At 36.5% G+C, this 26,488-nt stretch overlaps 1 protein-coding gene and 1 long non-coding RNA gene across 5 annotated transcripts in view; both read left to right on the top strand.

Moving 5' to 3' along the window:
- Positions 1-26,488, top strand: part of NXPH1 (neurexophilin 1) — a 150,730-nt gene that overhangs the window by 67,107 nt on the left and 57,135 nt on the right. The gene's annotated exons all lie outside the window — the stretch shown is intronic.
- Positions 21,863-26,488, top strand: part of LOC110354778 (uncharacterized) — a 39,316-nt gene continuing 34,690 nt past the window's right edge. The window contains exons 1-2 of the long non-coding RNA XR_002406995.4: positions 21,863-21,939; positions 24,565-24,664. This is a non-coding gene — a long non-coding RNA (uncharacterized lncRNA). The remainder of the gene's footprint in view (positions 21,940-24,564; positions 24,665-26,488) is intronic.

The raw sequence follows: 26,488 nt of genomic DNA, 5'->3' as shown, positions 1-26,488 counted from the left end.
TGAAACATATTATTGATTGCTGCAAGGTATTCTGGTAGAGTACTCTGCAAGGACTGAAGTTTACAGATTTATGATAGTATCACACAGTACATTTGTTCTTGGCATAATATCTACTAATCATATATTACTTAGAAGACAAACATTCGTTTATGAGTGTGAAACTCATAAGATACTGCTTTAGAAGAATGCACATAAATCTCTCCATGGAAGTTACTAGCTGTTGGTATAAAAGGCATTTCTTTTCATGCATTCTAGAGAAGTGATATATATGAAAGATTATTAAGGTTGAAAAATCATCCCTTCAGACTGGTAGGAAATATCAGACTGTATACAGACCTTCTTCTTTTATAATATGTTTCAGTAAACTGCAGTAAAACATACTTCAGTTGAGATGGTCTTCAGCTGGAGATTCCTTTAAGTTTTTTTGAGCTGGCAAAATAAGACACATCCAAAGAAAAAAATAATTATTCAAATTTTAAAATGGACTTAATATTAAAGTACTGTTCAAATTCTGAATTTTCTGAAGTGAGCTTCGTATTCATTTCAGCAGCTATCCCTGGTCTAGAGACCTTGTCAAAATATTCAATTTTAAAACTTTCATTGCTATCAATTTTTTTTCTTCACACTTTCTTCTTATTCTTCAATAGAGAATTGTAGTGTACTGTGTTCAGTGTAGGAAGAGAAAACACTTAGATCTACTGGAAATCTAGTGGAAGGAATGAGCCAAATTTGAAGAATTCTGTTGAGGAGCTAAATTTGTCAGCACTCTAGACCAAAATTGTATTACACAAATTGAGTATCTTTCAATGTACATTTTTTCACCACACTGAGACTTACTTTTTTTCTTTTATTTTCTTTCCTTTCCTTTTTTTTTTTTTTTTTTCATCATGAATCATATTTAATCAAAGTAAAAGAAAAGAAACGTGAAGAAATAGTGAAAAAATATTAGTGAAAATGAATTTTCAGACATAAGTAACTGAAAAAGATAATGGGGACAGGAACACCTCCTGTGCATGAGAATATGTGTATCTACTTATCTTTACCGACCACAGGAATAAAAAATTTAAAGAAACAAATTAACCTTGAATGCTGGAGATCTTGTAATATAGTATAAATATTTCTAGATAATATTTCTATTATCTAGAAATAATCATTTATCAATTAAGTATTAAACAAATATACATATGAAAATGAGGAATTTCCCCATTGTGACTGCTCATAAATTTGAAATTGACTTTTGCAACAATATGGAGACCACAGTACCCTCATGCAGATATATACCCCATATGTAGCTAAAGCAGTAAAACTTCCCATCTAGTATTTTAAGTATTTAACATAAAGTATTTCTAAGTTACAGCATACTATTACTGGCAAACTATCTTTGTCTTTGCAAGTTTTTCTTTAAAGCTTGTTAAAATTAAATCCCCTTTTCCTTCATGTCTAAAAATAAGTATAGGTAAATTCATTTTCTGAAGGTTATGGCAGATGATAGAAAACCTCATAAAACAAGGTTTAGTTATAAGAAGTTTCAGATTTGATACAATTTTTGGTACGATGTTTGCTATGAATTTTGAATACAAAAAAACATTCAGGTATAGCTACCTTTCCTCTCTCTACACAAATAGTAGTGTTTATTCTTTATAAGGTGAAATTATTGTGCTTTGTCCAGTGGGCTTTGCTCTGACAATAACTATTATAAAGGCAGCCCAGTCATTTCCGTTCCCTCAGCAGGCATACAGTGCCTGAATAACAGCAAAACACATGTGGCTTTGCTGCATGTAGTGGTTAGGGAACAGTCAACAGAAAGCTCATGCAGAGATGGAAGTGAGGGTCATGTGTACTTAGAGTGGTTCTCTTAAGGTCTCTATTTATCATTGCAGAGGAAATGAAGGCTTTAGGGACTGGGAGAAAATATGGTGAATGCAGATCTACCAGTTAACCTCCTGACAGTGAGTGAATATATAGTGAACAGTTGCTATGCAGGATTTAATCATAAGCCTCCAAAAGAGTGTATCAGGCATGTTGAAAGCAGGTTGAAATCTTTGGAAGAATTCACAGTCTAACAGAGGTGGCTGGGAATGATGATAACAAGAGCAACATCTGACATGTTTACCTGGTGTCTTCAGTGAATTACTGAATCGATAGATAAAGATGTGGCCATACATGCTGTTTAACTGCGTTTCTGAAAAGTATTTGGCAGTGTATCAGAAATAAGCTGATCTATAAAATCATAACATATAGCTAGCATGTTTGTGTCAAAATGAATACGTTAGGCAAGTTGGAATGGGAATGTATAGAAGGCAAGAAATTTTGGCAAATCTGATTCAGGTTGCAGTAGATTCTACATGATTATAAAGACCATAAAGCATACATATATAAAACACTGAGAAATATCTGCTTTAAAAATATTTAGATATCTGGATAATCAATTTTGTAGAATAAGAGTGTGCAGTAGACCAGTTATTAATGGAGTATATACAAAATGGTAATCAGGAAAAAGTTGGAAAGTCTGAAGTGAATACTTTTTGGTACATGCATTTGTTGTTAATCAATGTCTTTGTTTAAGTATCAGATATTAGAGTGTGAGGGAAAACTGTGATCTTAATTAAATCAGTGACTCCAAGATTGAACCACAGACACAAAAACACTTGTCTGAGCTGGCAAACTGGGAATGAATATTTAAAACTTTTATAAGATATTAAGCAATTATAATATGAAAAAAAACCTCTCCTTGATCACTCGAGCAAAACTAATAGGTGCCTAAAGTGCAGATGAGGTTTCTAAACACTGAAATTTTAGGTTGTTGATTTCTCCCTGTTTGAACACAAGTAAGAAAAGATGACTGGATGGTAAAAAATCGTAAGTCACAAACAATTAGGGCATGATATCTAAGATTTCCAAAAAGAAGATACCATGAGATTCACAGTGGTAGGAAGGGAAGAATCAGCAATTGATGAAGAATGTTTTGAAGTCAGATATGAAAATCAGCCTCTTGGAAATTAAATTTGTCTGGAATACTGGATATGAACCATATACTGATATAGAGCTACAGTTGCCAATGATGCTACTGTTCTTTTAGTACAGATCAAAGAGTTAAGGAAAAATAGGGTTAACATAGAGAAGACTTAGGTATTTCTTGAACATTCAGTATTTTCCAGTTAAGCAAAGTAACTGGGAAAAAAAAAGAGGATTGGGTAAGACACCATTTTGGAAAACTTCCTTGTGTTATTGTGCTTAATGGATTCAGCTATTGATGCATGAGAAATTCTGAAAGTTACAGGAATCCCCTAAAGCACATCGCAGTGGTATTGCATCTCAAAAGATTTTTTTTTTTTTTTTTTTTTTGTGGATCTGATTGATCAGGATGATTTTTTTTTATTTTTTGATCAGTAGAGATGCCTTTCATCCTGCAGAATACAGTGCCAGAAAAAAATAAGTGGATTGCCTAGCCTTGTTTTTGAAACCTATACCTTTGTTTGTTGTCAGCTATTTGTGTTATCTAGAGCTCATTGAAGTCTTGGAGAAAGAAGAGCAAGGGATTGCATGTCTCATCAGAGAATCTGAAGAAATTGGTGTATAAGGTATAGCCAGAAATAAACACAGAACCTCAGAGTAAACTGATGAATAATATTTATTTATATATAACTTAACATGCATTTTAAAAATTGACATCTGTGTACAGAAGACGAATAAGCATTTTCACAGTGGATTTTCTTTTTAAACTTTACATTCTCTCTATTGAGCAGAAAGAGTGATTGTTTTTTATGTCCATGATACATTGTAAGTCCTCGAAGTATAAATATGTCTGGTGTTCATGATGAAAGAAAGGAATACTAAAATGGTGAAATGTCTAAGATACTTGAAAATAAATTAAATTTAGTTCCCAGAACCAATAACCTGTGCAGTAATGCAAAAAGTAAAAGAAACAAATTTCACTACATTTTGGTACTGTGAAGATTGCTAGACAGGTGCTTTTTTTAAACATAATACAAAATAGGAAAACACATTACAGCTCCTCTTGAAAAATTCTTTCCTGCTAAGGAATAAGCAGAAGTATACTAAATGGAAGAAGCAGAACAGAAGTGTTTCACTGCAGGTACTTGGTTAAGCGTATGTGGACTGTTCAGATAATGCCCTAAACAGCAGAGCAAGATACTGTGCAGGAAGGAGGAGTGGTAGAAGTATGTCTTTGATGTTTGAGTCTTAATCTGGCATTTGGTTTGATTTGATGCTTGGATTGGCAAAACTAACCCTATGATTTGCAAAATTGTAAAATCTATACTATTACTGGAAAGTAATAGAAAAAGAAGTCAAACAAATTATTTTTCTCTCAGATGTACATCAAAATAATTGAGTTTATGATTTGCACTGCTTCTAATTTAAACTGGTGAGAGTAACAGGAAAACTGGGCCCTAGAAGAGGAATTTGTCATTAGGACAACATTTTTATCGTTAGTTCCAGGTAAGATATCTAAATGTATGTCTGTATGTGAGCTGGAAGTCTCCATTCATGGTATAATCAACAGAGCTTGATCCAGTTGTTTAAACATGATGATCTAGTGCCACTGGAAACTCATTGTCCTGGATGCAAGCTGTAGGTCTAGAAGGGCTTGGATTTCCATCCTGAACCTCCCCGTCACAGCTTCAAGTCATTCCCTTGGGTCCTATCGCTGGTCACCAGAGAGAAGAGATCAACTCCTGCCCCTCCACTCCCCCTTTCAAGGATGCTCTAGGCAATGATGAGGTCTACCTTGTCTCCTCTTCTCCAGGTTGAACAATCCAACTGACTTCAGACGCTCCTCATATATCTTCCCTTCTAGACCCTTAACCATCTTTGTTATTTTCCTTTGGACACTTTTTTAATAATTTTATATCTTTCTTAAATTGTGGCACCCAAAACTTCACACAGTACTCAAGGTGAGGCTGTACCAGTGCAGAGTAGAGCAGGAGAATCCCTTCCCTCGACTGGTTAGCACTGCCACTCTTGATGCACCCCAGGATATGGTTGGCCCTGCCAAGGCACACTGCTGGTTCATGTTCAGCTTACTGTTGATCAAAACCCCCAGTTGCCTTTCTGCGGAGCTCTTCTCCAGCATCTCATCCCCTAGCCTGTATATATAACCTGTATATATTGCCCCATTCCAGGTGCAGAATTCTTCACTTGTTCTTGTTGAACTTCATGTTGGTGATTGCCCAGATCTCTAATTTGTCCAAATCCCTCTGCAAGGCCTCAGCACCTTTAACGGAGTCAAAAGCTTCACCCAATTTGTTATCATCTGTGAACTTGCTCAAAAAACATTCAAGTCCTTCATCCAAATCATTTATGAAAACATTGAAGAGAGCTGGTCCTAAAATGGAGCCCTGGGGAACCCCACTGGTGACAGGTAACCAGACTCATGTAACCCCAGTTAAAAGAACCATCTGGGACCCAATAGCCCGTTGTTCACTTATCTTATTATTCTTTTATCTAACTGTATTCTGGTCATTTTGTCCAGAAGGATACTGTAAGAGACAGTGTCAAAAACTTTACTGAAATCCAGAAAGATTATATCGGCTGGCTTTCTTTGGTCATCTAGCTGGGTGTTCTTGTCATAGAAGGAAATTAAATTTGTTGGATATGACCTTCCCCTGGTGAACTTGTGTTGGCTCTGACCAATGACTTCATTGCCCTTTAGGTGTTTTTCAATAACTCCTGGGATAATCTTCATAATTTTACCAGGCACTGAAGTGACTCTGACAGGCCTGTAATTGCCAGGATCTTCTTTCTTGCCCTTCTTGGAAATCGGGACCCCATTTGCCAGCTTCCAGTCAACTGGAAGCTCAGTCAACTCTCCAGATTCTTAAGACCATTGAAAAATAATTGAGAGAGGTCCCACAATGATATCAGCCAGCTCTCTGAGTACTCTGGGATGAATCCCATCAGACCCCATACACTTAAATACACCCAGGTAGAGAAGCAAATCCTGCACAAGTTTGGGATTACCTGGAAGTTTATCACTCTTACAGTCACAATCCTCCAACTCAGGCCAGCTAGAGTCCCATCACTGGTGTTGAAGATAGAGACATAAAATGCATTAAATGTCTCTGCTTTGTCAATGTCCTTGCTTGTTAGGTGACCATCCTTATGAAGTATCAGACTGATGTTTGCTCTGTTCCTCCTTCTATTAAAAAAATACTTTTTATTGTCCCCAACATTGCTGGGCAGCTTTCTTGTTGAAATATTTAACTGAAATTCTTCTAGTATTAAATGAAGAAAATTAATATCATAATAAGAGTATTTTATATACATGGAGTGATTTCAGTCTGTATGGAAAAGGACTCTGAAGACTATCACAATAACAGGATTCAGATCCAAAGGTCTGTAACCTCAACAGCAGAGGCTCAGCCAGTCAAGGCTAGAGATGCACTTGGATCACCAGAACCCACCTACTCGAAGGGAATCAGAATTAGATTTTTTAGGATAATAGAATCATCTAGGTTGAAAAAGACCTTCAAGATCATCAAGCCCAACCTTCAACCTGACCTGCTGAGTCCTGTCACTAAACCATGTCCCTAAGTGCCATGCACATAAATACCTCCGGGGATGGGGACTCCACTACATCCCTAGGCAGCCCATTGTAATGCCTGACCGCCCTCTCAATGGAGAAACTCTTCATGATAATCAATCTAAACTTCCCCTGTCACAACTTGAGACCATTTCCTTGGGTCCTATCACTTGTCACCTGAGAAAGGATACCAACACCCTCCTAGCTGCAACTTCTCTTCAGGGAGACTGATGAGGTCTTGCCTCAGCCTCCTTTTCTCCAGACTAAGCAACCCCATTTCCCACAGTCGTTCCTTATAAGTCTTGGTTTACAAATGGTGGAAGCACTGAGAATGCAGCTGTTCTTACGGGAAACAAAAATATTCTATTCTCCTGTGTTTAAATCTTGGCGAACATATGGTTTCACTTTAATGAGGTCCTAAACAGAAGGAAGATTAATTCATGTCCAAATTAATGCTTGGCTGAGGACCCTAGAGTGGGCTCAGATCTGGGAAATCAAAACTAGTCACCCTGCAATGCACTGGGATGTGGATGTATTTAAAATTCTAGTGCTGGCCAATTCCTAACTCATTTTAGAAACAATCTATGGGTGTAAGTGTATTTTATAACAATAACAGAAAACAATAGTTTTTTTTTTTTCACATTGATATTGCTGATACTGAGGTTGTATCTTATGATTACATTATAACTGTGTTCAGTTGTCAGACTTTGGTGTTTGTACGATATAAATAGTGCACAAGCTTAAAGTTTTGTCTTAGTGCCTTAAAATGGTGTCTCATCATTATTTTTTATGTGGTCAAATTTGCCTTACACCAGATCATCAAATCTCCAAGACCTATGCCAAAATAAGGATTAATGTTTTGTTATTATTATTATTAATAATCATCAAAATTGGATAGTTAAAACATTGCATGTATTAAAAACCACAGCATTTGAAAAGAATTTTTCTACTAATGCCAAGATACAACATTTTAATTCTATCAATTGTAAAGAATGTAAAAGGTACATCCTTTTATCTCTCATTGCTAGCAGAAATGGCACTACTCTAAGATCTCAGAAGGTGACTGTAGGATATCAAATAGGCAAATTAAAATGTGGAAGACAGGCCAAGCTGAAAGCTCTTCAGAGGTTCCTGCTGTCAGTGTGTAACTTCTGGATAAAGTTGAGAGGAATTAAAACCTGTTTCCTATGGACATAAATCCAAATTTTGTCTGATGGCAAGTTTCTTTTATTAGGTGGTTTTAGCAGCTTTCAGACCTTGGTTCAAGGAGAACTGAAATTATCTGTAAATTATGCTGTAGCTATTATGGCTATTTATTTATATGATAAAATGGCAAACATCATTCTGTCAGTAGAACATAGCATTTTGGACAGAATGGAGAAAAGCTTAGAAAAGTGAAGGTATTTTCAGGAAGAATATTTCTTCTACTCTCCACAATAATCAATAGGTTAATGAATGGTCTATTAAAAAAATACAAAGATTCTATAATATTGATTGTTTCCATAATTAAAGCAAAGCAAATTCTAAATATCAACAATTTTAGTGCAAATGGCTTCATTAAAATGCGGCACAGAACATACGCCTACATTGTTGATACCATTTTTCTTGTTTAATCCATGGCAGCTACGCAAACTGGCAGCACTTAACATGATTATGTCAAGATCTCACACAAGTTAGCTCACAGCCAAGGGCTGACATGCAGAGTCAATACGCCAGGGCTAATTATGTTGATGTCAAAAAGTTACCTTTCTTTGTGCATGATAAATGTTTTACATAGATTAAAGCACGTTTGTGTACTGTGAATTTTACCCTAAAGATTGCACCAAAAGGTCATCAGTCTTTGATGCAATTTAATTACAATATTGTTGATTATGCATGCCTTGTAATCTGATACTCTGATCAAAGTCAAGTGTGGGATTTGGGAAAAAAAAAAAGTATTATGACTTTTAATCATCATTTCTGCTCAGTGATTATGTCTGGAAAACTAGTACGGTCTGCATGTTAACCTTTGAAATGAATGCTTTGACTACATCTATTGTATTTCATTTTCAGTTCTTCACAAATTGAAGGTATTAGCATATTCCTTTCTGTGAGATTTTTGTGCAGTCCATGACATGCACATGTAAGGAGGAACAGAGCTCCCAAAGATACTCTTAAAGACTCAATGATCAAAAGTTTTACATTTTGCAATAGTAAAATATGTCCAGGACTTCCAGTTCTGATTTCATAACATTCCTTTACTGCTAATGGAAGACATATTGCTTATTTTGCAGTATATAAATTCTCCTTTCTTCTTCTCCTACGTTACTTAATAATTTTCATATAAACATTTATTTGTTAAGTGTATGGCTTACCTCCTGTGAACATGGATAAAATCTGGAGGATAAAATCCTGCCTTCATTTGTCTGATTTGTTTTGACCTTCCTTAAAAATGCATGTCTTTTTGGCTTACCTTCCCAGAGGAACTATCTCTGGGCAAGATAATCCATAACCTTTCCATCCTCTTCTTTTACCAGGATTGTTGCTAGTTTATGCAAATTATAATGCTAAGGAGAATTGATATGAACATGAATTGAATGTTCTTTTAATGTTTTTCTGATCGTATTTTCCTTCCAAGTTGGAAATACAGTTTCTGTGGGTTCGTACATTGCAAAATTGCTGATTTGTCCCCCTTTTCTTGCTGTCTGCTCCTAGTGCAGTTACGGTTCTCATTTCTTCTGGGACAACATCTGTCAAAGGTTGTTGATATGCAGGCAGGGCATATCTGGTGCTTGTATTTTTTAAATGCATTGTGGAAAGGCGTGCACCTAACTGTCAGCTGGTGTGTGCACCTTGAATTTATGTAAGATATGTAGTATTCTGGAAAGAGAAACTGCTTTTTAACCAGTGTAAGATTATCAAAAACAATTAATGAACTATTTTTTTCTTTCCATGACTGAGAAACCAACTTTTCATCCTGTTTGATGGATAGATGCGTTGTGGCATAGATGAATTCTTTAATCCTTCTTCCCTTCCCACTCCCCCTCAGTACATTTCTTCAGTAATGACAGTTCACAGAAAAACTCTCCAGAGGAATATAAAATCTTGGCATCTGTATTCCTTTTTGGAAGCAACTATTCTGAAGAGCTATCCTTGTTGCCTAATGAACCAAAACTCAAAACCTTGGATTTCATTATGGTTATGATTCCTTAAACCACTAGAGTCTCTCATCAAAATGTGGTCTCATTAAGAAAAAGAGACACTGTGCACCACTCCATTAAAATGTGCTAAGCTAACATGTTGTCTGACGTGAGGTGAAATGAAATATAATTATTTTAGATCTGTTCCTAGTGGACTGTAGCATTTATCATCAGCTGGAAAAATTTGTGAGACAGTTTGGTATTCTTAGTTCTGGAAGCCCAATTCTAAATACATGTATAAACTGATGAGTCCAGAGAGACATGGACTTGTTCTGATTGAGGAAATTGGATAGCCTGTGTTGTGGTCCAGATTCAGCCAGTAACTTCTGCTGTTGTTTTGAAAAACATCACTGCATCTTGCATTATGTGTAGTGTTTGCATGTGTATCCAGGAAATGAGAGAGCAAGGAACATTTTTTTTTTTTAATTATTTTTTTTTATTATTTTTTTCATATACATGTCCCACTTTAAATATCTTGTGCAGGAGAACAATCTCTAATTTCTTCACATCAGGGGATCAAGGGACTCTTCCTTCTACAAAATGATTTTTGTGCTTTTGCAAATAGAAAGATCAGGAGAGCTGCAACATGCTTTGAGATAGCAAATGATATGTTTGCCCCAGAGAAGCTGTAATAAAAGTTAGAGATTGGGAGGGGAAAGAAAATTTATGCAATACAAAGGCTGAGGTACTTTGGGAATCTGTTATCCAGGGAAAATCCAATAAAGATCAGATTTACAAACAAGTCAAGGCTTTGAGTATGCGATTAAGTACCTAATTTCAATGCAGCATTTTTTGTAACTGGGGCATGTAAACTTAACTCGCAAATAGGTGTTCAACTACCTATTTACATATAAACGATATGAACATATAGTGGTGGTACCTGCATATTAAAATAAAGCGTATTGCTCTATGCCCATATTTCATGAAAACAAGTATGATTTTGGATCTCAGTAATGTGCTAAAGCTTAAAATATTTGTCCATGATTTTTTTCCAGATAATTTTAACAATTCTCTGAAAAGAAGTCTTGCAAATTGTTTTCTGGATTTCTAGATGCACTATTGATAATGATCAAAAGGGCATAATAGAATGAGATATTTGTATTCAATCACTTTCCTGCTTCATCTGGGAAGGTGATATCTGAGCATCACGCACAAATATTAACGTTTTTCATTGAGGTCCTCTGTAGTTGTGCATCAGTACATTGATCATATTGTCCTGTGTTATGTTGCACATCGTATCAGCACAATGGGGAAGATCACAAGATAGTGTATGAGAAAAAAATAAGAATTAATGTGGTCTGCGGTATTAAACTATCTCTTTTGGACTGCTGGTTCTCAGAAGTCAGGAAAACACGCTGGGCTTCTATGTCAAGAGTGTTCATGTTGACCCAGGCATCCTATGGGTCACTGAATACTTGAATAGTTCTTGAAATTTTCAGCACATTTAATTCCTCAAATGCCACTTTAAACATTGTGCACAAGGTTAATACAGCTGCATAGTGCATTCTTTTTTTTTTTTTTTTTTTTCTTACTCCAAGAATTAATTTGACTCTTCCTGTGCCTGAGAACAGCACTCCTGTTTCATTTAAACTCAAAGACTTGCAGGAAAAAGAGTAAACTGGAAAAAGAGTAATGATTTCTAGAATTCTGCAGGAAGTCTGAGTCCCAAATCCAAATGTGACATTGCTTGCAACTACATACATAATGTTCCCATGCATTTATCCCAGCTATAACCAATAGCTAATAAATTATAGAGGCCCAATGTGATTTACACACAGAGGTTTCTATACAGGACTTTATGTGAATGAAAATGACTACTATTTCTTTTTCTGTCCAAAGAAAAGAATCAATTGAATTCTTGTGGAGAATATAATTTTCTTCCATTTAGTTTTAAATAGCATTAGCACAGCAATCAGATTTTGAGGTGAAAGATAAATACTTCTGGACCTGGGTCTGAAAATGTGCAAAACATTAGGCAACAAAGAGAACAACTCCCTCGCCTTTGTATTTCAAAGGGCATTAACATTTTGCTGTATAGGCGGATAGCTTCTCAGACTGTTTTGCCTCCAGGTGACCTATTCCATTATTTTAAAGCCATATTAAATGCCCTCTGAGTGTTTATGAAAAAAAAAGAAAAAGAATTTAAGCATTAAGATTTTATCATTATTTTAAAGTCACATTTGATATCACAGTATAAAAGTCATGCTACTAACTGGTGATTGCTTCTGATGGTGCTGTACTTTCTACAGCAGAAACTTCAAAGATTATTGTAAATATGTAACAATACAGAGAAAACAGTCTAGCACTGTCAAGAGAAAAGGAAATGTAATACCATTAATCCTTAAACTGCATTTAACATTACACAAGGAGACCAGTGCCCATAATTATAAAAGGGAGCGGTGACAATGTGATAAAGCCAATCCTATGTGGTCATCTCCAGTGCTCAGAAAAAGGGAACCAAATAAATAGGGGTAAGAATCCAAGTCTCAGTGGTGGAGGAAATGCCTGTGCATGTGTATGGAAGTAGGGGAGGGAGTCAGAGGTCAGGTGGGGGGAGCAATGAGGGGTATCTGCAGATGTGTGGGTAGGGAACATGGGTTACAGAGACAGAGGATGAGGAAGTTTGAGTCAGGAGTTGGGTGCAGAGTTGCGGCTGTGGCTGTGGGCTTTGAATGCTGCACTGTGGATTAGTCTAGTTTTGTGGACAGAAGAAAGATTTTCTTTATAATCGGGGGCACGCTGGTGAGATAATGGCTTCTGGTTCATGATTTTTGTTTTCTAACAGAGGAAGTTATATTTTTTCTTTCTCATACTAGGTTGGGGTACATATACACCAGTCACATGTCAGGTGGCTTTAATTATCCTTTTAAAAGAGAATGATTAGAAATAAACGAAGTACAGTTAAACCTCTGGGCTACTACTCACATTTTCCTGGTCTTTCATTGGATAGATTCCTCTGAATGCAGTGAGAATTTGCCTGAGTAAAACAATGAATAAGAACCTTTACTTATAGCTTTAATTATGAAACAGAGCTACAGGAGAAATCAATGTCACATTCATTTAAATTTGGAATATTGGAGCATGTTATTAGTCTCACTAAACCAGGGCCTTGCCTTTGTTAGCAGTGCAGATCTAAGGCAATCTCGTTGTTTTTTTCTCACTGTTTCCTTACAGGTGGATTGCTACAGTTCCAAGTAACTGCAAGACATGGCAGCAGCTACTGCTCTTACTGATAAATGTTGCAGTGAGCTTGACTAGGGCATACTGAGGTACCTTTGAGGTGATGAATAAGAGCTTTTAAAGGCAAAGCCCTGGACAGAGTGATGTATGAAGTATTCAGTCTGCCTGTTTGTGAATGGTTGTGTTAGGCTGATAGCTGTGCTATAATGCTTTCACAGCAATGAGCTACTGAAGACTGTGTGCCTGTGAAATGTCTGAGTAAACACTGTGTAGCTGCATCCCTTCTCAAGCAGACCTTAGGGCAATATTTCACCTGTTTCCCTCCTATTTTGAGGAAAGGATGAGATTTTATTGGTTTCTCAGGGGCCAAGTGATGTGCTTGGTTTTGTCTCCCTTCCCTTCTTCTTGCTCTTTGCTTACTGTGTGACCTGGCCTTTGCTCTTCCTCCTACAAGTGATGTTAAATTTGAGGAAGGTACATTGTCATCTGTAGTACCCTGTGTACAAGCAGAGGCTCAGTATCTGTATCATGGCATCACATTAGGATTCTTTCTCCAACTTTCAGACTGTGTTACAGGCTTTTAATACCCCTTTCTTTTTCTGTCACTTGCAAGTAGATGTTCTTTCCTGTTTTTATGGTTTTGGATCTGAGGGGAAAAAATCAATAAAACATTCAAATAAAACCACAATGAAAAACAAAGAAGGCACCACACACGGAGCCCAAGGATGTGTGCTCTTTTGGTGGTAATGTACTTGAAAGACTTTTATACTTCTGAACAAGAGAGAATGATTGCTTTTAAAGGTATATTCAAGGATACATACAAAAAATGCTTTGTGAATATCAGTGGATGAAGACTTACATTTATAATAATCGATGACAGAAAAATAAACTTGACACAAACAACTTTTCAGCTTACATGGTTTATGAAAATGTAATGTAGTATAAAAACATACCATCAGTATCTGATTCAGAAGATAAGCAGGGAGGAAGCAACTATCCACACTGAAAAGGCAAACATTAGGATTAAAGATTAGAAAAAAGACTGTGCCATTTTGCTAGAATGCCCATCAGGGCAGTTTGTTTGCACTCAGTAAAGCAAAACCTTTTGCTGATGATGTCACATTGTTTTTAGCTGACATTTTGAAGTATGCATCTATGATAAACATGTAGGGGAAATAACCTGTACTGAGATGACAGGAGATATGATTAGATCATGAGAAATCCAGATCCCTCAGCAGAGAGATGATATTGAGAACAGACTAAAATGCAACTAGACAGGTTGTGAAGAGATTAAGGCTTGCATGACACAAAACTGTGAGCTTGTCGCACAGCATGATATGGGCTTATAAAGCAGTCTTTCTTCCCTCCTTCGAAGAACCTTCAAATCATTCACTCTGAAGGGAAACAATTGCTGAGAATTTAGGCAGGGTATCTTGCACGCCTAGTAGGTTGCAGCTGACAAGTGGCAGAGCAAAGCACTCATCTGATGACAATCAGCAAGTGTGGGACTAGGTGGGCTAAAAGAAAGGAAGAGTACCTACAAACAATGGGCTGCCTACAAATCAGAAACACCCAGGATATTATCTTCTGCTAATAGAAATCAATATAGCTCATATACAGATGTACAGAGAGTTTATCTCAGAGGCATGAGAAAATGTGCTTGATCTTCCCCTCTTGCACACAGAACATAAATGTTCTGCCAAGTTGCCGGGACTGTGTCATTCACTATAATCCATGACACAACATACCAAAATATTTGTGGTCATTATTTCTCTATCATCCTGAATTTAAACATAATTTAACAGTTCCCTAATTCATTTCTTACAACCACACTACAGGGGTTTACATAAGAGTTTAAAAATAATAAGCCATATTCCTTCTCTGCAGAAAAAAATAAAAATAAAAATAGTTCTACAATCTATATTTTGTACCTCATCTTTACTTGACTAAAATTTTAATTGATATAGAATTTCTGCAGGAGCAGTTTAATGGAGACCTGGATTTTTTTTACTTTTCCTCAAGTGGTAGATATGTTTACATCCCCCTCAAATACTGAGTTTCCATAAATATTTAAATCTTATTACTTAAATACAAAACTTATGTAAGAATGAAGATATTGCATTTAGTTGAATTAAACATACATCAAATAGAAAAAAAAATAGTAGATTATTGGACTATACATTTATAATCATAATATTCTGTTTCCCCTGTAATTATTAGGTCAATCTGAAGTTTAAATTTAAGGTCCTTTGTAATATTTTCATTGCTGTGACTCTTCACTGCCATCTCTAGATGTCTCAATAATTGGAAATAGGGTAGCGATTTCACATCATTCCTACAGGGGACACAGATGAAAGGGTTGAGACTGAAGGGATAACACATGAAAAGAAGCAGACGGAATTATTATTGCCAAGTCCAACACGCATTTAGAACAAGGTGTCAGAATGGATTGATTTCAATAGAAAAATTGCCCTAGTAACAACAGAGTTAAATGTATGAGTAAGGACCTCAGGAATTGGACTATTGTTTGATATTTCCACAATCACTTTGCATGTCAGTCAGCATTAGTGCCTGTCTGGGAAGCTGACACTGCCTGAAATAGTTTGGTTGTTAAGTATTGGCAATGGTCTGATTAGCCTTGTTTTGAATGAGCATTTATAGTGTAGATAATTGTCTTTATCCTTGTCTTGTTGACTAGTATGTTCTATTATTTCTTACACTTGTAATCCATTTGAAGCCTGCTTTCAACACAAATACTTTGTGGTGGTGCTTTCTTCCCTAACAGCTTTTTAACACCCTCAGTCATAACTTAATGTTGAGTGAAAAACATCAGTAGTACTGGATGTAGCCTGTGCATGTATTTTTGTAGGTCTAACTGCATTCAGGCTTCTACTGTAACTGACAGAGTCTGAAATTATTGAAAAGTCTCTCTTGAGTATTATGATGTTCTTAACCCAATTTAATTCTTTATGAGCTGCACACTGTGAACAGGCAAGTCAGTAGGTGGCATGCAAATTTTGCTTTTCATTAGTGCGAGTATATAACTATAGGGTCTCTTTTCTAGCGCAGTTGTGTTCTGAGAAGTGACTATGTAAAAATATCACTTTCATGAACATGATCTCATTCTGCATGAACTACAGATTTATTTATTATAATGACATTAAAAGAAGGAAGTCTTTCCTAATGGCAAAAGAGAGGATTTGGAGTAGGACAAGTAATATGTAATTCCCCAGTGTTGGAGTTTCCCTAATCTTGAATCCAGTTTGTTAATGTGTTGGTAGCTGACTAGTTTACTGAAGTTTGGTGCAGGATTTCAATGCCTTTCTCTCACCAGTCCTGCAATTCCCTCTCCATACATAGAAGCCATGTAGGACCTTGGCTTTCCTACCTACTCTGGGTCAAGTTTTTGTCCCAGGGTGCTGTGAGGTAACAGTGTCCTCCCATTAGCTACCTTTTTAGCAGTGTTCTTTTGACCTCTTCTGCCTTACATATGGCTGTTCTGTGGAGCCAACATCCACCTTGCCTTGATTATTAACCTTAAAAAGTTGAGCAATCTCTCTGGTCATAGGAGTTCATGTGCCATCTTTCTGGCAAAGAGCCATGTCTAGAGAGAAGGGCTGTGAAAGAAGTGCTGCTGTGCCCAGCTAGGGTGCTTGAGGTTGGGAGTGGAGTGCTATGATAGGACCAGACCTCTTAATTTCATGCTCCCAGATCAAAGAACTGCAATGAGAATTTAGCTTCACTTTTGTTGTCACATTTTTTTTTCAAGGAATTCACCTTGATGGAGCACTGAAGATGCTGCTATGAAACAGAGCAGTGTGAGTAAACCCCAAATAAGTGCATTAGCTGTGGAAATGAGAGCTCTTCTGCCAAAGATCATTGCTGTTGAACTTTGAAGAAGCAACAGGAAATATAGTGCCCAGCCACCTAGTAATTTAACTCTGATTCATAGTACATCTGTCAGCAGTAGATTCCTATTGCTGGCAGGAACTAGAAAAAAGAAATACTGCCTGTCATCAAAGCAGTTCAGCAGACCTTCCTGTGAATCCAGCAGTAAGCATCATTCGCTCCCTCATAGCAAACTTATATGGGACAAAATGAACAGTTTGATAATAAGACCGATCATAAAATGAAGTGTTTTGTGTACCTTTCTGTTCTTATTCTCATGCCAGGTAGGTCAGTTTACAGATGGGAAATGTCTTCAGAAGTTAGTTAGAATGTTTCCTTTCCTTTTTTGGACATCACCAATCACATTCTTATATTATTATTTGAACTATTGGCAAATGCTAATTAGGCAATGATATAAAGCCTAAAGTAATTAGGTACCCATATAGAAACCTGTGTCATAGACAATATCTATAAACATCTCTATAAAGCTAGGTGGGCTTTATAAATAATGGCATGTGTTTCACCACTTCACTGAGAATATTTTGTGGATAATTGATAGATGAGGAAAGAAGAGAACAGCTGGAATATTTGACAGTATTCTCAGGGAGATGTTTTGCTAGGGAAAGGTTTAGGGAAAGAAGCATAAATGGTACCTGTAATCATTAAGATTATATATACACTCAGATATGCAAGTGGCCACCTTCCACACATAACAACAAGGTACACATTTCTAGATTTAGTGTACTTTATATAGGAACTTTGTTAAAAAAATATTTTTTAAGAATTTAAGAATTACTTTGACAGGCTCCTCCATATCCTCTCTTTTACAGCAGTGCTGAAGTCTCCTTAAGGTTGCAGCTTTGGGTGTAATTGGTGGAGATGGTTTCAACCGATTTCAATAGCTTCTTTGTAGTTTGTGTCTTTAGCATCTTTTTCTGCTTGTCTAGCATGTTAACAAAACCAGCCTGGACTCTGGCATGAGAAAAACACCCTTTCTTTGTCTTTGAAATCTCAGGCAAAATCTGAAGTGAGGAGGTTTCCTAGGCTCACTTTACGGAGATGCTTTAGCAAACAAATTACACTAAAGCATCCAGCTTTTGGTATCTTATATCTCCCTTCCCTGTTAAGTCTGCTACAGTTATGAAAGTCAGACACCTACTTTTAAAATATTATTCTGGTACAACATATTTTCTCACAGCAGATGAACTTTTTCATGTTTGCAACTTGCCAAATGTAGCTTAGAGATTTTTAAATGGAATCAGAAGTGAATACGTTTTCATTGATATTTATGGTGCAGGTTTGGAGGGAAGGTGGGAAAAACAGTGAAAAATAAATATGCTTTTTAATAGTCATTCTTTTTTTTTTTTTTATAGTACATGATGTGTTTAGTAAATAGTATATGTGAAGATGTGACTTTATTTTTTTTAAATCTAAAACATGGATAAGTTTCTAGAACTGCAGTAGTGGCTGAGAAAAATGTATTTTGGAGCAGCACCAAGTGAGCTGGCATATTTACAGAACAGAGTTGTGCTGAGAACACTTTGCTGCACAGTGAGCTTTACATATACATATCACTGAAAATCACCATTAAGAACCATGATTGCTGGTTAAGTATGATGGAATAACAAAATGGATTAATAAATAAATAAATAAATAAATAAATAAAATAGAAAGAGAATGTGATTGTGTGAAAGCAATGTTCCTGGCTAAAGGCTCGCAGTTCCTGAGGAAAAGGGAGTACAAGAGCTCCCTTCCCCAAGAGCCCTGCAAACTGTGGCTGGAAAGCAAGGCAGGGCAAAACCCAGGTGCCAGGTTAGTCCTGCTCTCTGCCTGAGCAAGCAGCCCTGAAGAAAGAAGGGTGGTCGTGAAGCATCTGCCGGTGAGCATCCCAGGATGCTGGAGCCTGACCACTTCTATATGTCTCCTGGGCTGGCCACTCTCTGTAAGAAACCTTGTTGAAATGAAGTTACTCTCGGCCATCCAAAGCTCCTTTTCCACGTGTTCTAGTTCTACCTGAGTATTTACTTAATTATTTTAGCTGCATCTCCAGCAGAGAGGGAGGATACACTCTCACTGGTTGAACACTGGAGATAAGAAAGGGGCTGCAAAACTCACCCTTCCATAATTCTCTGGGCAGTTTACTTAATCCCACAATGCCTGTGTTGCTTCACCAACCCATTTGCTGCAGACCTATTTGTTAGTGGGGAGAGACATCTCTCTCTTGATCTGCAAAAGCATTCACTGCCGCTCTGATAAACAGATTGCATTTCAAATGAACTTGAAACATAAGAAGATGACAGTTTAGGAAATGTAAAATTGAAATATGAATGGGTTATACTCTACTGTATATGTGGGGGAGGGAAACATGATAACTGAGCAGTTTAAATAGCAGGGTTCCCCTCTGTTTCTTTTCTTCCTAGTGCTTGTGGTAAATTACGGGCTTAGTACTCAGACTCCAGTGCATATTTTACCACCTTGTTTCATAAGTCTGAATACAGCATTTAGTGGGAGGACAGCCTGTAATTATGTTGTAAGTTATCAAACAAACTGCAGATGTATAAATGTGAGGGTAGGCTTAACTATTTTGTTTTGAAAAGGAACTTTAATATTAAACAAATGTGTACTTATTGGAAATGGCAGTGTTGAAAGCCCGCATTGTGAGTCTGACTTAATAAACCTAATCTTTCCCTAAAGCTCTGTATATTATGGAGAAGTAATAAGATATCTCAACTAACTTAAATATTTCCTTTCATTTTAGAAAGAGCACCCCACTTCTAAAAGTAATTAATCATCTGTTTTAAAGCATGCCTTGTACATGACCAGATTTTTGATATCACCTGTACAGATGCAACTGCTTGCACAATAATCAGACACATTTATTCACAGTAGCTAGTTAGAACAAATACATAAAATGTTTGTGTGTATTTGGAGAAAAGTAATATTTTATAGCATTCATTTTTTTCGAAATCCTGCCTGTAAAATCAGATTTTGACAAACAGAGCTAGATATGAACCAACCTCCATCAAAAACTGCAACTGAACCTAGGGCAAATATTTAATATTTCTCATGAGCTGTGGTTTGTATTACTTTAGTTTTTACTGCCTTCTGTTTTCCATTTTTCACCTAGGACAGAGGAAATGCTACCTGAAGTCTGCTATTTTTTAAATACTTCTAACGCATCTTAAAGGATGAACTGCCCTGAACATTTTTTAGTCCATTTTTGCAGGCGCAGTAGATTTGGATCATTCAAACATATACTACATGAGCATGTGGATAATGGGCACTCCTCTAAGCTGACATCAACTACTCTCAATCCTTTTTGAAGTCTTCCTGCTAAATATGAATGAGATGCTGGTATAGGTACTGTACGGGAAACGTGCTAAAAAGATAAATGTTATCAGTTGCCTTGCTAAGTAGTTTACATGGTTATGAATGTCTCGGTAGACAAATATGACCTCTTCTGATTAACCAAATAATGATAGTGAAAAAAACACAAATATTTAAAATTTATTTGGTGTGCAGAAATATGCAGTTATTGTCAGAAAGGACAAACAGAAATCAGCATGATTTATACGGAGTTTGGTTTTCTGCTTTGAACCAACAGTTTGGGTGGATTTGCTTATCATCATCTATGCTTATTTAAGGAGCAAGGAATCAGAAGAAACCAGTGAAGAAGCAGAGTATAGTTTATGGTACTGGGAAAGAGAACAAAGAAATAAGAGAGGAGGAGGGAAGCAGGGAAATGAAAGTCATTTAATTCACATGGCTCTCAGTGGGGAGACTATCTAGAGACCAGGGGTGGTGGCAGATGGAAGCAAGGAGTTCATTCAGAACTCACACTTGAGGTATTTTTGGTATTTGCTTTCTACTTTAGTTTGACCTTTCATCTGAATGTGCCAGCTCGCCTGCTGAGGAACCAGCATCCAGAGCTTGCATGGTCCATAGGGCTATGGATATTTCATGTTGAATCACATACTTTATACATTGTCTAATGCATAAGGAATGTAAATCATTATTACAGACATCTGTATTTTTTCCTGAGGTTAGAGCCTTTAAAAGGATTTTCCTTTTTTGATGAATCCATCCTACAGCAATTAATGGGACTCTAAATTTCTTGCTGGAATGTTTCGCAAACTGTTACAGGACTGAGATAAAGCAGGATCAAATGCTCTCATATTTTCTTCTCTTTATATTAGATAAAAGAGATTTACAAAGAGACCTGTTAAGTAGAACATTAGTGCATGACTTCATTCATTGTTTACAAAAGCAAAGAGTTGAAGTCTAGCCACAACAACAAGTTATAGAAAGGAACAGTTGTGGTGCTTGACACTTGGACTGAAAAGTAGCCCTTCCTCAAGAGACCAATCCACTACACTCAAGAGATCAGGCGACTGCTTTATTCAAGCTGATTTCAGCAAAAGTATATTTTAACAGACCTATCTGACTGCTCTTCTAGTTAGATCAAGTTTCACCTTCAGTGCCTGCAGCTATGTGACACATAAAGATTGTGTCAAAAGATCTAAAGATCTAAACACATTAGATTTGCCAGCAATATCAGAACTTTTCTATAATGATTTCACAGCCTTCTCAAAAGCCTTTCAAAATTCTTCCTTCCAGTGTTTGAGAGTGATATCTCAAACATACTTGGAGGCACGGTATAATCTGTGCAGCAAGGAAAGGTGTAGCACGAATCTGACTGGTGAAATTTTTGAGCCAGTCCTTTGGGCCCCAGTCTGAAGGTTTAAGAGGCAATAACCTTAATATTTGTGTTGATAAATGCAGCCGGCAGGCTTTTCATATAACAAGAGAACAAGATGGCAGAAAGATTTTCATTGAAAAAACTGTCATGTTCATTTCCTACTTAATTATGCTTATTCTCTTAGGTTCTATCTTAGTTAATAATAAAGCTCTGACAATTGTCTGGAGGCTTTGTACTGAGTCCTGGGGACCCAGTCCTGATCCTATGTGCTGTAGTGATCAGAAGTAATTGAAATCATCTGATCAATAGGCACAGCTGATGTGTGTTCTTAATCTACATCAATTGCAAGATAATGGGATTTACAGTAAAACTCAGAGGAAAGTCTAAGCTAAGTATTGCTATGTTGGATTTAAAGTAGAGTGTTTACATAGAGTGTTATGATGATTCAGGTGAGAGCTGCTAAATTTATATTTTTTGTGGCTGTTTTTTGTTGTTACTGTTATCATAACGAAAAATAAAGGTTGATGTACATATCAACTGTATTCTTTAGAGAGTGAGAGGAAAGGAAAAAAAAAGAGAGAAGGCTAACATGAGTGAAAAGTTGTAGAGAACTATTTGTCTCTTAGTACTGTAGTACGCTATTTATTATCATTGTGTGCCACAAAGTCTGCAGGAAGCAGGGAAGAAATCTGTAGGAGTGAATTCAGTGGGGTCTGTGTTTTGCAGCATCCAACACCCCATTGTTCTGGAAGAAGTAGGGGAAACCAATAGGGCAGAAATAATAATTGGAGGTTCTATCTCTATGGGCCAGGAGAAGGTCTAATTCCACTCTGAGGTCTGTAGGGCACAGTAACCAGTGTATTGAAAACTGCTAGTGATGCACCAAATAAGCATTTTTAAAGCCAAAAGTATATGGGGAAAAGAAAAATATGTCAGTCACTGTGATGACTCGGCAGATGCCCAACTACCGGCAACTAGAAATGTGTGGATCAGCATTTGAAAGAAGCTTGTGAAATGAAATTTTATTGGCTCCTCAGAAAAATTCATCTTGCCAAAATAGATTTCTTGTTTACTTTCCTTGAGAAAGTCAGTACTTCATCTGTATCAGATTAAATAAATAAATAAATAAAAAATGAACCCCCAATCTTCCACAGCTGAGTAGTAAAGGCCTTGAAAATAATGTCCATCAGATATAGTCCTGCTCCTGTTATGACTGGTTTATAGAAGCAGCTTTTTACAGTGTATGGCTTGCTTCCCCAAACATACAGTAACCTTCCAGAGGGGAGATTATGTAGTCTATAGTCTTCATTTTGAATTAATTCCATGTAAAATCCTATTGGAATAGATAGGAAATTTGGTTGTGATTCTACCTCTCTGAAGTCCCTGAAAGCTTTGCTATACTTTTAGTTCCTTCAGGTGCCAGAGATCATCAGATTCTAGTTCAAAGCAATTATACCATCTGTATGTACAGAACCTGAAAGGAGCTTCTGGCAGTTTTATGAAAATCCACATGAAGATAACTAAAATTACCCTGCATTTTGGGGATTATACAGTATGAATTTGTAAATTACTTAGATCGTCTGCTTCAAAGGAATTTAGGCAAAGATCTGGGCAAGAAACTGTCAGAAACTGCAAATGTTGGAAGATAGACTAACCTACTGCTTTCTGTGTACAATATATGTTCTTCCTTTTGCAGTAAGATCTAAAGTTTGTAAAAAGTTCTCAATTAGTAATCATTCAAACTCAGAGAAAACATCTTTTTCTATTTATGAAACATCAGAAAGAACGCTGTCCCATGCTTATCTTTCCCTGATATCCTAGAATAATTCATTAAAACATAGTCTTCTGAAAAATGCTGTTTGTTATGGGCTGTGAACTTACTGAATTTTACTGGTTAGACAATTGTAATTGATTTGGTAGTAAGCATTTTGCACACATTTTTGCCTGTACACCTTTGGTCCATGATGACTTACAGAAGGAAAGCACAAAAACTAGAAGCAAAATGATTTAAAAATTCCACAGTAAATGAATAATATTGTGTATGTTTGAGTGCATCTGTCCAAATGGTTCTGTGAGTTTTGGGGCAAATTCATTTCCATCTTTTCAAAAGGCTGAATAGGATCTTCAAAAAACTGGTGAAAATTATGTATTGTACTATTACTCGGCCTGCTTGTATCTTGAGTTTTGAATTTTCTGTGGGTATAGGAAGACCACAGCATTTACAATACTTGATCAAATACTAATCTCCTATCTGTTTTTAGTTTTTCTCTGTGACCATTTAGATGATCTGTAGGATTTTCAGTGAGATTTGCTCTTCTGACTCCTTTGGGTCTTCAAAATTCCACCTTGCTCACAACATTTTACATACCAACAGATGTTATAAATCCATTTCTGCAGTTTTTTTCAAACCATATAGAAACCATATCATCTGTAACACCAATTCTCAAATCATCATCACTTTGTCACATCAGGCCTTTGTGGTCTGACAGGCAAGTTGTGTTTTAAAAGAAACGTGACTCATAAAACCAAACACAGTTGATCATTTTTCAAATATTTTTACTTTGTGCCAATCTTCTATAGCCCTGGGCAACATAGGCAAAATGCCAGCCTTGGCAATCTTTTCAGATACTCTAATATGGCAAGTTCTGGGAGAAGCACATTTTTTATCAGAATTGTTTTCCAGCCTCAGTAAATTGCTTCGAATTCTGGTGTGCCTGTTATGGATATGACATCTGTAGACACCACAATGATTGCAATCAAAAAGTAGTGGAGAAAACAGAAAGAGTCAGTGTCAGTTCTGATTCTCACTAGCCCCTTCATCATGACAATAAATTAATACAGCTCAGCTTCTGCTCTGGTAAGCCTTTCCCATAAGAACAAAGTATTAGAATTCCAGTGCTTTACATCCATGGTGAAATATTCTAGAGTGTTACAAATGTAGTGGAAGTGTAGTATGAAATGCAAAAAAGTATGTCTGGGCAATGTCATGAAAAGAATGTACATGCATAAAGGAGTCAAGAATTTAAAATGATAATTCCACAGGAATTTTAACTTAGTCCCCTTTTATCTTGCAGAGATTTTTCTAACACTTCCTTTGGCAGCTATTTGCAAGCCTACATGCAGTGTGGATGTTACATTTGCTAAGGATGCAAATTTTAATTGCTTGACGTTTTGGTGAGTGTGAATTTCTTAACATCACAAAAGTATTCTTTCAAAGAGAATACTTTCCTTCCTTTAAACTGACTACACCTGTGTTTGTCATAATCTGTACTGGTAAGGTTTGATCACAGGGGCTGAAAAGACAGGGAAATTGTCTTGATTATGTTATGTATAATGCTTTCCTAGGATGCATTAGGTGTTTAGCACCTAATGGAATATTCTGAGACCTCTTGTTGACTGCACAGGACTTGATAAGAACCTGAAGCCTTGACTTTTTATTACTTTAAGCATACTTATAATCCTATTGTCCTCAGGCATTAAATTGGTGTTTTTATAAATCTTATGTTCCATATAGACCTAGCCACAAAGCCAGATGTGGCCCACAGTGACGTTATCAAACATTTGTTTTTTTATGTATTAGTGAATTCGTTTCTTATCCACTACTTTTAAAGTCAGTCAAATGTGAAATATTCCCCTTTGACCATAAATATACAGCATTTTAAGCTTGCAAAATAAGTCTTTTTGGATTAAGCAGTATGCAAAAAATGACAAGGACATTTTCTTTAAAGCACAAAAGGCAGTTTTTCATGAAAAGCAGCCATGTTTTACTTTATTCATAAAAAAAAAAAAGGTGGTAAGTTTTGGACTGAGAACAAAAATGAAGAAAAAAATCAGATAATATTTTTGCTTAAAAAAAAAAGCATCAAAAATGCACTCAACATAGGATTTGGCACAAAATTGCCCCTATGTTTATATTTGCTCTTCAGTTTGCTATAAAAATATGACCTTTCCAATGTTTACTCCTTCGGAGGAAGCTCTTATCTCCTGTTTCCTTTCCAGAAGAGATTAGACCAATAGTACTAATGCATCCTGAAAGAAGTCAATAGCAGGACCAGTCATGATTTGTTCCTTCACTGATCAATATGGTGGTACCATGCTACCAGCTGGACAGAGGGAGAAACAAGTATGTTCTCTGCTCCCCAGTGCAGGAGTCTCAGTGAGGAAATAGAAAGAAAAGTAGGCTGCAGAGCACACACTAATAAATTGCAAGGTACAAGTATCGCCTTCTCAAGTGAAGTTTGGCCATCAAATTTTTGGGAAGTTTCTCTACAAATGATGTTCTCTACTCTTAGTTCCCAGTATCAGTTGGTATCAGATGCTCTTGTTTGTCAAGGAACCCCCACCACAATATGAATGCATAATCCAATTCTGCTTTAATGATCTGGCTTCTCCTTCTCTGAAGGAGGACACCTTGATTCTATAGAAATCATGTAAAATGGAAGAATGGTACAGCTGGAGTAATAGAATAGCAGGGCAACAACATGCAGAATTTTTCTTTCCCCAAAATGAAGTTAAAAAGAGATAATGAAATATTAATGCATTGTGCTATACCTTCCCTAAAGCTGTTGAATGTCACAAGTAGGCAAGGCAGGTTCTCGCATGCTGTGCTGAGGGAGGGATAGTGATTTTTTTTTTTTTAATTATTATTATTTTTTGCTTGTAATGTTTCATACATTCTCAGATGTTCCTTACTGGTAGGTACTGGTAGATGACCTTATTTATAATAACACAAGACTTCTGGCAATGCAGTTGAAACTGTTAGGCTCATTGTATACGCTGTGTCTATACTGGAAAATTAATACCTGAGTAAACTATTTAAAACAAATGAGATGTTCTGTGTGAAGATGTTTTCTCCTGGCTTTTCAGCTAGAACTGAAATAATTTGGCATTTCTCAACTCTGTTTTTAAGGTGCAGTTGTGACTCATAATCCCTAGTCAGATATATCAACTTAAAAAATTCTGTTTGACCTTAAAGACAGAATTAGGGCTTGATTAATA

Source organism: Anas platyrhynchos, chromosome 2, assembly GCF_047663525.1.
Source record: "Anas platyrhynchos isolate ZD024472 breed Pekin duck chromosome 2, IASCAAS_PekinDuck_T2T, whole genome shotgun sequence".
Classification (NCBI taxonomy): Eukaryota; Metazoa; Chordata; class Aves; order Anseriformes; family Anatidae; genus Anas; species Anas platyrhynchos.
Note: the sequence above shows the minus strand (reverse complement) of the source record. Positions and strands in the feature narration are given on the sequence as shown.